Raw genomic sequence first — 16,854 nt, 5'->3', positions numbered from 1 at the left:
GGTAGGGTTCGGGCTAGGGTTAGGGTTAGGGGACGGTTTAGGATCTGGCTGAGAGTACGACAACCGTTTAGGTTGAGCGTATGTGTGAGGGCACGGGTTAGTGTTAGCGTACGGGTTACGATTAGGGGACGGGTGAGGGTAAGGTTTCGGGTAACGGTTAGAATTAGGGTTAGGGCTAGGGTTAGGGTTAGGCGACGGGGACGGTTTAGGGTCCGGGTGAGGGTACGACAACGGTTTAGGGTGAGCGTACGTGTGAGAGCATAGGTTAATGTTAGCATAAGTGTAGGATTAGGGAACGGGAGAGGGTAAGGCTTCTTGTAAGGGTTAGGGTTAGGGTTAGGATTCGGGCTCGGGTTAGGGCTAGGGGACGAGGACGGTTTAGGGTACAGGTTAGGGGACAGCAATGGTTTAGGGTGAGCGTACGTGTGAGGGCATGGGTCAGTGTTAGCGTACGGGTTAGGATTAGGGAACGTGTGAGGGTAAGGCTTCGGATAAGGGTTAGGGTTAGGGTTCGGGCTAGGGATAGGTTAAGGTATGGGGATGGTTTAGGGTCCGGGTGAGGGTACGACAATGGTTTAGAGTGAGCGTACGTGTGAGAGCATAGGTTAGTGTTAGCGTACAGGTTAGGATTAGGGGATGGGTTAGGTAAGGCTTCGGGTAAGGGTTAGGCTTAGGGTTCGGGCTAGGGTTAGGGTTAGGCGACGGGGACAGTTTAGAGTCCGTGTCAGGGTACGACAACGGTTTAGGGTAAGCGTACATGTGGGCACGGGTTAGTGTTAGCGTACCGGTTAGGATTAGGGGACGGGTGAGGGTAAGGCTTCGGGTAAGGGTTAGGGTTAGGGTTCGGGTTAGGGTTAGCGTTAGGGGACAGGGACGGTTTAGGGTCCCGGTGAGGGTACGACAACAGTTTAGGGTGAGCATACATGTGAGAGCATGGGTTAATGTTAGCATACGGGTTAGGATTAGGGGACAGGTGAGGGTAAGGCTTCGGGTAAGGGTTAGGGTTAGGGTTAGGATTCGGGCTATGGTTAGGGATAGGAGACGGGGACGGTTTAGAGTCCGGGTGATGGTACGACAACGGTTTAGGCTGAGCGTACATGTGAGGGCACGGGTTAGTGTTAGCGTACGGGTTAGGATTAGGAGAAGGGTGGGGGTAAGGCTTCGGGTAAGTGTTAGGGTTAGGGTTCGGTCTAGGGTTAGGGATAGGGGACGGGGACGGTTTAGGGTCGAGGTGAGGGTACGACAACGGTTTTGGGTGAGCGTACGTGTGAGGACACGGGTCTTTGTTAGCGTACAGGTTAGGATTAGGGGACGGGTGAGGGTAAGGCTTCGGGTAAGGGTTAGGGTTACGGTTCAGGCTAGGGTTAGTGTTAGGGATCGGGGACGGTTTAGGGTCTGGGTGAGGGTCCGACAACGGTTTAGGGTGAGCGTACATGTGAGGGCATGGGTTAGTGTTAGCAACGGGTTAGGATGAGGGGACGGTAGAGGGTAAGGCTTCGGGTAAGTGTTAGGGTTAGGGTTCGGGCTAGGGTTAGGGTTAGGGTACGGGGAAGGTTTAGGGTCCGGGTGAGTGTACGACAACGGTTTAGGGTGAGTGTACGTGTGAGGGCACGGGTTAGTGTTAGCGTACGGGTTAGGATTAGGGGACGGGTGAGTGTAAGGTTTCGGGTAAGGGTTAGGGTTAGGGTTCGGGCTAGGATTACGGTTAGGGGACAGGGACGGTTTAGGGTCCGGGTGAGGGTACGACAATGGTTCAGGGTGAGCGTACGTGTGAGGTCACGGGTTAGTGTTAGCAATGGGTTAGGATGAGGGGACGGGAGAGCGTAAGGCTTCGGGTGTTAGGGTTAGGGTTCGGGCTAGGGTTAGGGTTAGGGTACGGGGAAGGTTTACGGTCCGGGTGAGGGTACAACAACGGTTTAGGGTGAGCATACGTGTGACGGCACGGGTTAGTGTCAGCATACGGGTTACGATTCGGGGACAGGTGAGAGTAAGGCTTCGGGTAAGGGTTAGGGTTAGGGTTTCGGCTAGGGTTAGGGTTAGGAGACGGGGACGGTTTAGGGTCCGGGTGAGGGTACGACAACGGTTTAGGGTGAGCGTACGTGTGAGGGCACAGGTTAGTGTTAGCGTACAGGTTAGGATTAGGGGACGGGTGAGGGTAAGGCTTCGGGGAAGGGTTAGGGTTAGGAGTCGGGCTAGTGTTAGGGTTACGGGACGGGGACGGTTTAGGGTACAGGTTAGGGCACAGCAACGGTTTAGGGTGAGCGTATGTGTGAGGGCACGGGTTAGTGTTAGCGTACGGGTTATGATTATGGGACGGGTGAGGGTAAGGCTTCGGGTAAGTGTTAGGGTTATGGTTTGGGCTAGGATTAGGGTTAGGGGACGGGGACGGTTAAGGGTCCGGGTGAGGGTACGACAACAGTTTAGGGTGAAGGTACGTGTGAGGGCACGGGTTAGTGTTAGCGTACGGGTTAGGATTGGGGACGGGTGAGGGTAAGGCTTCGGGTTAGGGTTAGGTTTAGGGTTCGAGCTAGGGTTAGGGTTAGGGGACGGGCACGGTTTAGGGTCCGGGTGAGGGTATGACAACGGTTTTGGTTTAGTGTACGTGTGAGGGCACGGGTTAGTGTTAGCATACGGGTTAGGATTAGGGGATGGGTGAGGTTAAGGCTTCGTGTAAGGGTTAGGGTTAGGGTTCGGGCTAGGGTTAGGGTTAGGGGATGGGCAGGGTTTAGGTTCCGGGTGACGGTATGACAACGGTTCAGGGTGAGCGTACGTGTGAGGGCACGGGTTAGTGTTAGCCTACGGGTTAGGATGAGGGGACGGCTGAGGGTAAGGTTTCGGGTAAGGGTTAGGGTTAGGGCTCGGGCTAGGGTTAGGCTTAGGGTTAGGGGACTGGGACGGTTTAAGGTACAGGTTAGGACACAGCAATGGTTTAGGGTGAGCGTACGTGTAAGGGTACGGGTTAGTGTAAGCGTATGGGTTAGGATTAGGGGATGGGTTAGGTAAGGCTTCGGGTAAGTGTTAGTGTTAGGGTTCGGGATAGGGTTAGGGTTAGGGCACGAGGACTGTTTAGGGTCCGGGTGAGGGTACGACAATGGTTTAGAGTGAGCGTACGTGTGAGAGCATAGGTTAGTGTTAGCGTACGGGTTAGGATTAGGGGATGGGTTAGGTAAGGCTTCGGGTAAGGGTTAGGCTTAGGGTTCGGGCTAGGGTTAGGGTTAGGCGACGGGGACAGTTTAGAGTCCGTGTCAGGGTACGACAACGGTTTAGGGTAAGCGTACGTGTGGGCACGGGTTAGTGTTAGCGTACCGGTTATGATTAGGGGACGGGTGAGGGTAAGGCTTCGGGTAAGGGTTAGGGTTAGGGTTCGGGCTAGGGTTAGCGTTAGGGGACAGGGACGGTTTAGGGTCCCGGTGAGGGTACGACAACGGTTTAGGGTGAGCATACATGTGAGAGCATGGGTTAATGTTAGCATACGGGTTAGGATTAGGGGACGGGTGAGGGTAAGGCTTCGGGTAAGGGTTAGGGTTAGGGTTAGGATTCGGGCTACGGTTAGGGATAGGAGACGGGGACGGTTTAGAGTCCGGGTGAGGGTACGACAACGGTTTAGGCTGAGCGTACATGTGAGGGCACGGGTTAGTGTTAGCGTTCGGTTTAGGATTAGGGGACGGGTGAGGGTAAGGCTTCGGGTAAGGGTTAGCGTTATGGTTCGGGCTACGGTTAGGGTTAGGGGATGGGGACGGTTTAGGGTCCGTGTGAGTGTACGACAACGGTTTAGGGTGAGCGTACGTGTGAGGGCACGGGTTAGTGTTAGCGTACGGGTTAGGATTAGGAGACGGGTGGGGGTAAGGCTTCGGGTATGTGTTAGGGTTAGGGTTCGGTCTAGGGTTAGGGTTAGGGGACGGGGACGGTTTAGGGTCGGGGTGAGGGTACGACAACGGCTTAGGGTGAGCGTACGTGTGAGGGCACGGGTCTGTGTTAGTGTACATGTTAGGATTAGGGGACGGGTGAGGGTAAGGCTTCGCGTTAGGGTTAGGGTTGCGGTTCAGGCTAGGGTTAGTGTTAGGGGACGGGGACGGTTTAGGGTCTGGGTGAGGGTCCAACAACGGTTTAGGGTGAGCGTACATGTGAGGGCATGGGTTAGTGTTAACATACGGTTAAGGATTAGGGAGCGGGTGAGGGTAAGGCTTCGGGTAAGTGTTAGAGATAGGGTTCGGGCTAGGGTTAGGGTTAGGAACGGGGACGGTTTAGGGTCCGGGTGAGGGTATGACAACGGTTTAGGGTGAGCGTACATGTAAGGGCACGGGTTAGTGTTAGCGTATGGGTTAGGATTAGGGGATGGGTGAGGGTACGGCTTCGTGTAAGGGTTAGGGTTAGGGTTCGGGCTAGGGTTAGGGGACGGGGACGGTTTAGGGTCCGGGTGAGTGTACGACAACGGTTTAGAGTGTACGTGTGTGGGCACGGGATAGTGATAGCGTACGGGTTAGGCTTAGGGGACGGGTGTGGGTAAGGCTTCGGGTAAGGGTTAGGGTAGGGTTCGGGCTAGGGTTAGGGTTAGGGGACGGTTTAGGGTCTGCGTGAGAGTACGACAACTGTTTAGGGTGAGCATATGTGTGAGGGCATGGGTTAGTGTTAGCATACGGGTTAGGATTAGGGGACGGGAGAAGGTAAGGCTTCGGGTAAGGTTTAGGATTAGGGTTCGGGCTAGGGTTAGGGTTAGGGAAGGGGACGGTTTAGGGTCCGGGTGAGGGTACGACAACTGTTTAGGGTGAGCATACGTGTGAGGGCAAGGGTTAGTGTTAGCGTACGGGTAAGGATTAGGGAACGGGTGAGGTTAAGGCTTCAGGTAAGGGTTAGGGGTAGGGCTCGGGCTGGCCTTAGGGTTAGGGGACTGGGACGGTTTAGGGTACAGGTTAGGACACAGCAATGGTTGAGGGTGAGCGTGCATGTGAGGGTACGGGTTAGTGGTAGCGTACGGGTTAGGATTAGGGGACGGGTTAGGTAAGGCTGCAAGTAAGTGTTAGTTTTAGGGTACGGGCTAGGGTTAGGGTTAGGGGACGGGGACGGTTTAGGGTCCGGGTGAGGGTACGACAACGGTTTAGGTGAGCGTATGTGTGAGGGCACGGGTTAGTGTTAGCGTACAGGTTAGGATAGGGGACGGATGTCCGTAATGCTTGGGTAAGGGTTAGGATTAGTGTTCGGGCTAGCGTTAGGGATAGGGGACAGGGACGGTTTAGGGTCCCGGTGAGGGTACGACAACGGTTTAGGGTGAGTGTACGTGTGAGGGCACGGGTTAGTGTTAGCGTACAGGTTAGGATAGGGGACGGATGTCGGTAATGCTTGGGTAAGGGTTAGGATTAGGGTTCGGGCTAGCGTTAGGGATAGGGGACAGGGACGGTTTAGGGTCCCGGTGAGGGTACGACAACGGTTTAGAGTGAGTGTACGTGTGAGGGCACGGGTTAGTGATAGCGTACGGGTTAGGCTTAGGGGACGGGTGTGGGTAAGGCTTCGGGTAAGGGTTAGGGTAAGGTTCGGGCTAGGGTTAGGGTAGGGGACGGTTTAGGGTCTGGGTGAGAGTACGACAACTGTTTAGGGTGAGCGTATGTGTGAGGGCACGGGTTAGTGTTAGCATACGGCTTAGGATTAGGGGACGGGAGAAGGTAAGGCTTCGGGTAAGTGTTAGGTTTAGGGTTCGGGCTAGGGTTAGGGTTAGGGAAGGGGACGGTTTAGGGTCCAGGTGAGGGTACGACAACGGTTTAGGGTGAGCGTACGTGTGAGAGCATGGGTTAATGTTAGCATAAGGGGAGGATTAGGGAACGGGAGAGGGTAAGGCTTCTTTTAAGGGTTAGGGTTAGGGTTAGGGTTCGGGCTAGGATTAGGGTTATGGCCGGGGACGGTGTAGGATTCCGGGTGAGGGTACGACAACGGTTTAGGGTGAGTGATCGTGTGAGGGTACGGGTTAGTGTTAGCGTATGGGTTAGGAGTAGGGGACGGGTGAGGGTAAGGCTTCGGGTAAGGGTTAGGGTTAGGGTTCGGGCTATGGTTAGGTTAGGGGACGGGGACGGATTAGGGTCCGGGTGAGGGTACGACAACGGTTTACGGTGAGCGTACGTGTGAGGGCACGGGTTAGTGTTAGCGTATAGGTTAGGATTAGGGGACGGGTGAGGGTAAGGATTCCGGTAAGGGTTAGGGTTAGGGTTTGGGCTAGGGTTATGGTTAGGGGATGGGGACGGTTTACGGTCCCTGTGATTGTACGACAACGGTTTAGGGTGAGCGTACGTTGGAGGGCACGGGTTAGTGTTAGTGTACGGGTTTGGATTAGGGGATGGGTGAGGATAAGGCTTGGGTAAGGGTTAAGATTAGTGTTCGGGCTAGGGTTAGGGTTAGGGGACGAGGACGGTTTAGGGTCCGGGTGAGGGTACGACAACGGTTTATGGTGACCGTACATGTGAGGGCATGGGTTAGTGTTAGCGTACGGGTTAGGATTAGGGGACGGGTTAGGGTAAGGCTTCGGGTAAGGGTTAGGGTTAGGGTTCAGGCTAGGGTTAGGGTTAGGGGACGGGGACGGTTTAGGTCCGGGTGATTTTAGGACAACGGTTTAGGGTTAGTGTACGTGTGAGGGCACAGGGTAGTGTTAGCGTACGGGTTAGGATTAGGGGACAGGTGAGGGCAAGGCTTCAGGTAAGGGTTAGGGTTAGGGTTTGGGCTACGGTTAGGGATAGGAGACGGGGACGGTTTAGAGTCCGGGTGAGGGTACGACAACGGTTTAGGCTGAGCGTACATGTGAGGGCACGGGTTAGTGTTAGCGTTCGGTTTAGGATTAGGGGACGGGTGAGGGTAAGGCTTCGGGTAAGGGTTAGCGTTATGGTTCGGGCTACGGTTAGGGTTAGGGGATGGGGACGGTTTAGGGTCCGTGTGAGTGTACGACAACGGTTTAGGGTGAGCGTACGTGTGAGGGCACGGGTTAGTGTTAGCGTACGGGTTAGGATTAGGAGACGGGTGGGGGTAAGGCTTCGGGTATGTGTTAGGGTTAGGGTTCGGTCTAGGGTTAGGGTTAGGGGACGGGGACGGTTTAGGGTCGGGGTGAGGGTACGACAACGGCTTAGGGTGAGCGTACGTGTGAGGGCACGGGTCTGTGTTAGTGTACATGTTAGGATTAGGGGACGGGTGAGGGTAAGGCTTCGCGTTAGGGTTAGGGTTGCGGTTCAGGCTAGGGTTAGTGTTAGGGGACGGGGACGGTTTAGGGTCTGGGTGAGGGTCCAACAACGGTTTAGGGTGAGCGTACATGTGAGGGCATGGGTTAGTGTTAACATACGGTTAAGGATTAGGGAGCGGGTGAGGGTAAGGCTTCGGGTAAGTGTTAGAGATAGGGTTCGGGCTAGGGTTAGGGTTAGGAACGGGGACGGTTTAGGGTCCGGGTGAGGGTATGACAACGGTTTAGGGTGAGCGTACATGTAAGGGCACGGGTTAGTGTTAGCGTATGGGTTAGGATTAGGGGATGGGTGAGGGTACGGCTTCGTGTAAGGGTTAGGGTTAGGGTTCGGGCTAGGGTTAGGGGACGGGGACGGTTTAGGGTCCGGGTGAGTGTACGACAACGGTTTAGAGTGTACGTGTGTGGGCACGGGATAGTGATAGCGTACGGGTTAGGCTTAGGGGACGGGTGTGGGTAAGGCTTCGGGTAAGGGTTAGGGTAGGGTTCGGGCTAGGGTTAGGGTTAGGGGACGGTTTAGGGTCTGCGTGAGAGTACGACAACTGTTTAGGGTGAGCATATGTGTGAGGGCATGGGTTAGTGTTAGCATACGGGTTAGGATTAGGGGACGGGAGAAGGTAAGGCTTCGGGTAAGGTTTAGGATTAGGGTTCGGGCTAGGGTTAGGGTTAGGGAAGGGGACGGTTTAGGGTCCGGGTGAGGGTACGACAACTGTTTAGGGTGAGCATACGTGTGAGGGCAAGGGTTAGTGTTAGCGTACGGGTAAGGATTAGGGAACGGGTGAGGTTAAGGCTTCAGGTAAGGGTTAGGGGTAGGGCTCGGGCTGGCCTTAGGGTTAGGGGACTGGGACGGTTTAGGGTACAGGTTAGGACACAGCAATGGTTGAGGGTGAGCGTGCATGTGAGGGTACGGGTTAGTGGTAGCGTACGGGTTAGGATTAGGGGACGGGTTAGGTAAGGCTGCAAGTAAGTGTTAGTTTTAGGGTACGGGCTAGGGTTAGGGTTAGGGGACGGGGACGGTTTAGGGTCCGGGTGAGGGTACGACAACGGTTTAGGTGAGCGTATGTGTGAGGGCACGGGTTAGTGTTAGCGTACAGGTTAGGATAGGGGACGGATGTCCGTAATGCTTGGGTAAGGGTTAGGATTAGTGTTCGGGCTAGCGTTAGGGATAGGGGACAGGGACGGTTTAGGGTCCCGGTGAGGGTACGACAACGGTTTAGGGTGAGTGTACGTGTGAGGGCACGGGTTAGTGTTAGCGTACAGGTTAGGATAGGGGACGGATGTCGGTAATGCTTGGGTAAGGGTTAGGATTAGGGTTCGGGCTAGCGTTAGGGATAGGGGACAGGGACGGTTTAGGGTCCCGGTGAGGGTACGACAACGGTTTAGAGTGAGTGTACGTGTGAGGGCACGGGTTAGTGATAGCGTACGGGTTAGGCTTAGGGGACGGGTGTGGGTAAGGCTTCGGGTAAGGGTTAGGGTAAGGTTCGGGCTAGGGTTAGGGTAGGGGACGGTTTAGGGTCTGGGTGAGAGTACGACAACTGTTTAGGGTGAGCGTATGTGTGAGGGCACGGGTTAGTGTTAGCATACGGCTTAGGATTAGGGGACGGGAGAAGGTAAGGCTTCGGGTAAGTGTTAGGTTTAGGGTTCGGGCTAGGGTTAGGGTTAGGGAAGGGGACGGTTTAGGGTCCAGGTGAGGGTACGACAACGGTTTAGGGTGAGCGTACGTGTGAGAGCATGGGTTAATGTTAGCATAAGGGGAGGATTAGGGAACGGGAGAGGGTAAGGCTTCTTTTAAGGGTTAGGGTTAGGGTTAGGGTTCGGGCTAGGATTAGGGTTATGGCCGGGGACGGTGTAGGATTCCGGGTGAGGGTACGACAACGGTTTAGGGTGAGTGATCGTGTGAGGGTACGGGTTAGTGTTAGCGTATGGGTTAGGAGTAGGGGACGGGTGAGGGTAAGGCTTCGGGTAAGGGTTAGGGTTAGGGTTCGGGCTATGGTTAGGTTAGGGGACGGGGACGGATTAGGGTCCGGGTGAGGGTACGACAACGGTTTACGGTGAGCGTACGTGTGAGGGCACGGGTTAGTGTTAGCGTATAGGTTAGGATTAGGGGACGGGTGAGGGTAAGGATTCCGGTAAGGGTTAGGGTTAGGGTTTGGGCTAGGGTTATGGTTAGGGGATGGGGACGGTTTACGGTCCCTGTGATTGTACGACAACGGTTTAGGGTGAGCGTACGTTGGAGGGCACGGGTTAGTGTTAGTGTACGGGTTTGGATTAGGGGATGGGTGAGGATAAGGCTTGGGTAAGGGTTAAGATTAGTGTTCGGGCTAGGGTTAGGGTTAGGGGACGAGGACGGTTTAGGGTCCGGGTGAGGGTACGACAACGGTTTATGGTGACCGTACATGTGAGGGCATGGGTTAGTGTTAGCGTACGGGTTAGGATTAGGGGACGGGTTAGGGTAAAGCTTCGGGTAAGGGTTAGGGTTAGGGTTCAGGCTAGGGTTAGGGTTAGGGGACGGGGACGGTTTAGGTCCGGGTGATTTTAGGACAACGGTTTAGGGTTAGTGTACGTGTGAGGGCACAGGGTAGTGTTAGCGTACGGGTTAGGATTAGGGGACAGGTGAGGGCAAGGCTTCAGGTAAGGGTTAGGGTTAGGGTTTGGGCTAGGGTTAGGGTTAGGGAAGGGGACGGTTTAGGGTCCGGGTGAGGGTACGACAACGGTTTAGGGTGAGCGTACGTGTGAGGGCACGGGTTAGTGTTAGCATACGGGTTAGGATTACGGGACGGGTGAGGGTAAGGCTTCGGGTAAGGGTTAGAGTTACGGTTCAGGCTAGGGTTAGTGTTAGGGGACGGGGACGGTATAGGGTGTGGGTGAGGGTCCGTCAACGGTTTAGGGTGAGCGTATGTGTGAGGGCACGGGTTAGTGTTAGCGTATGGCTTAGGATTGGGGACGGGTGAGGTTAAGGCTCCGGGTTAGGGTTAGGTTTAGGGTTCGGGCTAGGGTTAGGGTTAGGGGACGGGCACGGTTTACGGTTCAGGTGAGGGTATGACAAAGGTTTAGGTTTAGTGTACGTGTGAGGGCATGGGTTAGTGTTAGCGTACGGGTTAGGAGTAGGGGATGGGTGACACTAAGGCTTCGGGTAAGGGTTAGGGTTAGGGTTTCGGCTAGGGTTAGGGGATGGGGACTGTTTAGGGTCCGGGTGAGGGTACGACAACGGTTTAGGGTGAGCGTATGTGTGAGGGCACGGGTTAGTGTTAGCGTACGGAATAGGATTAGGGGACAGGTGAGGGGAAGGCTTGGGGTAAGGGTTAGGGTTAAGGTTAGGGGACGGGGACGGTTTAGGGTCCGAGTCAGTGTACGACAACAGTTTAGGGTGAGCGTACATGTGAGGGCACGGGTTAGTGTTAGCGTAAAGGTTAGGATTAGGGGACGGGTGAGGGTTAAGCTTCGGGTAAGGGTTAGGTTTAGGGTTCGGGCTAGGGTTAGAGTTAGGGGACGGGGACGGCTTAGGCTCCGGGTGACGGTACGACAACGGTTGAGGGTGAGCGTACGTGTGAGAGCATGGGTTAATGTTAGCATACGGATAGTATTAGGGGACGGGTGCGGGTAAGGCTTCGCGTAAGTGTTAGGGTTAGGGTTCGGTCTAGGGTTAGGGTTAGGGGACGGGGACGGTTTAGGGTCGGGTTGAGGGTACGACAACGGTTTAGGGTGAGAATACGTGTGAGGGCACGGGTCTGTGTTAGCGTACACGTTACGATTAGAGGACGGGTGAGGTTAAGGCTTCGGGTAAGGGTTAGGGTTACGGTTCAGGCTAGGGTTAGTGATAGGGGACGGGGACGGTTTAGGGTCTGGGTGAGGGTCCGAGAACGGTTTAGGGTGAGCGTACATGTGAGGGCATGGGTTAGTGTTAACATACGGATAGTATTAGGGAACGGGTGAGGGTAAGGCTTCGGGTAAGGGTTAGAGATAGGGTTCGGCCTAGGGTTAGGGTTAGGGACGGGGACGGTTTAGGGTCTGGGTGACGGTATGACAACGGTTTAGGGTGAGCGTACATGTGAGGGCACGGGTTAGTGTTACCGTGTGGGTTAGGATTAGGTGATGGGTGAGGGTAAGGCTTCGGGTAAGGGTTAGGGTTAGGGTTCGGACTAGGGTTAGGGTTAAGGGACGGGGACGGTTTAGGGTCCGGGTGAGTGTACCACAACGGTTTAGAGTGAGTGTACGTGTGAGGGCACGGGTTAGTGATAGCGTACCGGTTAGGCTTAGGGGACGGGTGTGGGTAAGGCTTCGGGTAAGGGTTAGGGTAGGGTTCGGGCTAGGGTTAGGGTTAGGGGACGGTTTAGGGTCTGCGTGAGAGTACGACAACAGTTTAGGTTGAGCGTATGTGTGAGGACACGGGTTAGTGTTAGCATATGGGTTAGGATTAGGGGACGGGAGAAGGTAAGGCTTCGGGTAAGGGTTAGGGTTAGGGTTCGGGCTAGAGTTAGGGTTAGGGAAGGGGACGGTTTAGGGTCCGGGTGAGTGTACGACAACGGTTTAGGGTGAGCGTACGTGTGAGGGCACGGGTTAGTGTTAGCGTACGGGTTAGGATTACGGGACGGGTGAGGGTAAGGCTTCGGGTAAGGATTAGGGTTAGGGTTCGGGCTAGGGTTAGGGTTAGGGGACAGGGACGGTTTAGGGTCCGGGTGAGGGTACAACAATGGTTTAGGGTGAGCGTATGTGTGAGGGCACAGGTTACTGTTAGCGTACGGGTTAGGATTAGGGGACGGAAGAGGGTAAGGCTTCGGGTAAGGGTTAGGGTTAGGATTCGTGTTAGGGTTAGGGTTACGGGACGGGGACGGTTTAGGGTATAGGTTAGGGCACAGCAACGGTTTAGGGTGAGCGTACGTGTGAGGGCACGGGTCAGTGTTAGTGTACGGGTTAGGATTAGGGATCGGGTGAGGGTAAGGCTTCGGGTAAGGGTTAGGGTTAGGGTTCGGGCTAGGGTTAGGGTTATGGGACGGGGACGGCTATCGTTCCAGTGAGGGTACGACAACGGTTTAGGGTGAGCATATGTGTGAGAGCATGAGTTAGTGTTAGCATACAGATTAGGATTAGGGTACGGGTGAGAGTAAGGCTTCGGTTAAGGGTTAGGGTTTGGGCTAGGGTTAGGGTTAGGGGACGGGGACGGTTTAGGGTATAGGTTAGGGCACAGAAATGGTTTAGGATGAGCGTACGTGTGAGGGCACGGGTTAGTGTTAGCATACGGGTTAGGATTAGGGGACGGGTGAGGGTAAGGCTTCGGGTAAGTGTTAGGGTTCAGGCTAGGATTAGGGTTAGGGGACGGGGACGGTTTAGGGTCCGGGTGAGGGTACGACAACGGTTCAGGGTGAGCGTACGTTTGAGGGCACGGGTTAGTGTTAGCGTACGGGTTAGGATTAGGGGACGGGTGAGGGTAAGGCTTCGGGTAAGGGTTAGGCTTAGGGTTCGGGCAGGGTTAGGTTTAGGGGATGGGGACAGTTTAGGGTAAAGGTTAGGGCACGGTAACTGTTTAGGGTGAGCGTACGTGTGAGGGCACGGGTTAGTGTTAGCGTACGGGTTAGGATTAGGGTACGGGTGAGGGAAAGGCTTCAGGTAAGAGTTAGGGTTAGGGTTCGGGCTAGGGTTAGCGTTAGGGGACGGGGACGGTTTAGGGTCCGGGTGAGGGTACGACAACGGTTTAGGGTGAACGTACGTGTGAGGGCACGGGTTAGTCTTAGCGTACGGGTTAGGATTAGGTGACGGGTGAGGGTAAGGCTTCGGGTAAGGTTTAGGGTTAGGGTTCGGGCTAGGATTAGGGTTAGGGGAAGGGGACGGTTTAGGTCCGGTTGAGGGTACAACGGTTTAGGGTGAGCGTACTTGTGAGGGCATTGGTTAGTGTTAGCGTATGGGTTAGGATTGGGGACGGGTGAGGGTAAGGCTTCGGGTTAGGGTTAGGGTTAGGGTTCGGGCTATGGTTAGGGTTAGGGGACGGGCACGGTTTAGGGTCCGGGTGAGGGTATGACAACGGTTTTGATTTAGTGTACGTGTGAGGGCACCGGTTAGTGTTAGCATACGGGTTAGGATTAGGGGACGGGTGAGGTTAAGGCTTCGTGTAAGGGTTAGGGTTAGGGTTCGGGCTAGGGTTAGGGTTAGGGGACGGGCAGGGTTTAGGTTCCGGGTGACGGTATGACAACGGTTCAGGGTGAGCGTACGTGTGAGGGCACGGGTTAGTGTTAGCCTACGGGTTAGGATGAGGGGACGGCTGAGGGTAAGGTTTCGGGTAAGGGTTAGGGTTAGGGCTCGGGCTAGGGTTAGGGTTAGGGTTAGGGGACTGGGACGGTTTAAGGTACAGGTTAGGACACAGCAATGGTTTAGGGTGAGCGTACGTGTAAGGGTACGGGTTAGTGTAAGGGTATGGGTTAGGATTAGGGTACGGGTTAGGTAAGGCTTCGGGTAAGTGTTAGTGTTAGGGTTCGGGCTAGGGTTAGGGTTAGGGCACGAGGACTGTTTAGGGTCCGGGTGAGGGTACGACAATGGTTTAGAGTGAGCGTACGTGTGAGAGCATAGGTTAGTGTTAGCGTACGGGTTAGGATTAGGGGATGGGTTAGGTAAGGCTTCGGGTAAGGGTTAGGCTTAGGGTTCGGGCTAGGGTTAGGGTTAGGCGACGGGGACAGTTTAGAGTCCGTGTCAGGGTACGACAACGGTTTAGGGTAAGCGTACGTGTGGGCACGGGTTAGTGTTAGCGAACCGGTTAGGATTAGGGGACGGGTGAGGGTAAGGCTTCAGGTAAGGGTTAGGGTTAGGGTTCGGGCTAGGGTTAGGGTTAGGGGACAGGGACGGTTTAGGGTCCGGGTGAGGGTACGACAATGGTTTAGGGTGAGCGTATCTGTGAGGGCACAGGTTAGTGTTAGCGTACGGGTTAGGATTAGGGGACGGGTGAGGGTAAGGCTTCGGGTAAGGGTTAGGGTTAGGATTCGTTTTAGGGTTAGGGTTACGGGACGGGGACGGTTTAGGGTACAGGTTAGGGCACAGCAACGGTTTAGGGTGAGCGTACGTGTGAGGGCACGGGTCAGTGTTAGTGTACGGGTTAGGATTAGGTGACGGGTGAGGGTAAGGCTTCGGGAAACAGTTAGGGTTAGGGTTCGGGCTATGGTTAGGGATAGGGGACGGGGACGGTTTAGGGTCCGGGTGATTGTAGGACAACGATTTAGGGTGAGCTTACGTGTGAGGGCACTGGTTAGTGTTAGCGTACGGGTTAGGATTTGGGGATGGGTGAGGGTAAGGCTTCGGGTAAAGGTTAAGGTTAGGGTACGGGCTAGGGTTAGGGTTAGCGGACGGGGACAGTTTACGGTCCGGGTGAGGGTACGAGAACGGTTTAGGGTGAGCGTACGTGTGAGGGCACGGGTCAGTGTTAGTGTACGGGTTAGGATTAGGGAACGGGTGAGGGTAAGGTTTCGGGTAAGGGTTAGGGTTAGGGTTCGGGCTAGGGTTAGGGTTAGGGGATGGGAACAGTGTAGGGTCCGGGTCAGAGTAAGACAACGGTTTAGGGTTAGCGTACGTGTGAGGGCACGGGTCAGTGTTAGCGTACGGGTTAGGATTAGGAGATGGGTGAGAGCAAGGCTTCGGGTAAGGGTTAGGGTTAGGGTTTGGGCTAGGGTTAGGGTTAGGGAAGGGGACGGTTTAGGGTCCGGTTGAGGATACCACAACGGTTTAGGGTGAAGGTACGTGTGAGGGCACGGGTTAGTGTTAGCGTACGGGTTAGGATTGGGGACGGGTGAGGGTAAGGCTTCGGGTTAGGGTTAGGGTTAGGGTTCTGGCTAGGGTTAGGGTTAGGGGATGGGCAGGGTTTAGGTTCCGGGTGACGGTATGACAACGGTTCAGGGTGAGCGTACGTGTGAGGGCACGGGTTAGTGTTAGCGTATGGGTTAGGATTAGGGGATAGGTGAGGGTAAGGCTTCGGGTAAGGGTTAGGGTTAGGGTTCGGGCTAGGGTTAGGGTTAGGGGACGGTTTAGGGTCCGGGTGAGTGTACGACAACGGTTTAGGGTGAGCGTACGTTTGAGGGCACGGGTTAGTGTTAGCGTATGGGTTAGGATTATGAGACGGGTGAGAGTAAGGCTTCGGGTAAGTGTTAGGGTTAGGGTTCGGGGTAGGTTTAGGGTTAGGGGACGGGGACGGTTTAGTGTCCGGGTGAGGGTACGACATTGGTTTAGGGTGAGCGTACGTGTGAGGGCACGGTTTAGTGTTAGCGTACGGGTTAGGATTAGGGGACGGGTGAGGGTAAGGCTTCGGATAAGGGTTAGGGATAGGGTTCGGGCTAGGATTTGGGTTAGGGGACGGGGACGGTTTAGGGTCCGGGTGAGGGTATGACAATGGTTTAGGGTGAGCGTACGTGTGAGGGCACGGGTTAGTGCCAGCATACGGTTTAGGATTAGGGGACAGGTGAGGGTAAGGCTTCGGGTAAGGGTTAGGGTTAGGATTCGGGCTAGGGTTATGGTTAGAGGATAGGGACGGGTTAGGGTACAGGTTAGGGCATGGCAACGGTTTAGGGTGAGCGTACATGTGAGGGCACGGGTTAGTATTAGCGTACGGGTTAGGATTAGGGTACGGGTGAGGGTAAGGCTTCGGGTAAGGGTTCAGGTTAGGGTACGGGAAAGGGTTAGGGTTAGCGGACGGGGACGTTTTAGGGTCCGGGTGAGGGTACGACAACGGTTTAGGGTGAGCGTATGTGTGAGGGCACGGGTTAGTGTTAGCATACGGATTAGGATTAGGGAACAGGTGAGGGTAAGGCTTCGGGTAAGGTTTAGGGTTAGGGTTCCAGTTAGGGTTAGGGTTAGCGGACGGGGACGGTTTCGGGTACAGGTTAGGGCACAGCAACGGTTTAGGGTGAGCGTACGTGTGAGGGCACGGGTTAGTGTTAGCATACGGGTTAGGATTACGGGACGGGTGAGGGTAAGGCTTCGGGTAAGGGTTAGAGTTACGGTTCAGGCTAGGGTTAGTGTTAGGGGACGGGGACGGTATAGGGTGTGGGTGAGGGTCGGTCAACGGTTTAGGGTTAGCGAACATGTGAGGGCATGGGTTAGTGTTAACATACGGGTTAGGATTAGGGAACGGGTGAGGGTAAGGCTTCGGGTAAGGGTTAGAGATAGGGTTCGGGCTAGGTTTAGGGTTAGGGACGGGGACGGTTTAGGGTCCGGGTGACGGTATGACAACGGTTTAGGGTGAGCGTACATGTGAGGGCACGGGTTAGTGCCAGCATACGGTTTAGGATTAGGTGACGGGTGAGGGTAAGGCTTCGGGTAAGGGTTAGGGTTAGGGTTCGGGCTAGGGTTAGGTTTAGGGGATGGGATGGTTTAGGGTACAGGTTAGGGCACCGCAACGGTTTAGGGTAAGCGTACGTGTGAGCGCACGGGTTAGTGTTGGCGTACGGGTTAGGATTAGGGGACGGGTGACACTAAGGCTTCGGGTAAGGGTTAGGGTTATGGTTTCGGCTAGGGTTAGGGTTAGGGGACGGGGACTGTTTAGGGTCCGGGTGAGGGTACCACAACGGTTTAGGGTGAGCGTACGTGTGAGGGCACGGGTTAGTGTTAGCGTACGAAATAGGATTAGGGAACAGGTGAGGGTAAGGCTTCGGGTAAGGGTTAGGGTTAGGGTTAGG

The sequence above is a fragment of the Leucopleurus acutus genome (genome assembly GCF_964270905.1).
Source record: "Leucopleurus acutus genome assembly, chromosome: 14".
Taxonomy (NCBI): Eukaryota; Metazoa; Chordata; class Mammalia; order Artiodactyla; family Delphinidae; genus Leucopleurus; species Leucopleurus acutus.
The sequence above is the reverse complement of the archived record's forward strand: the minus strand, read 5'-3'. Positions refer to the sequence as shown.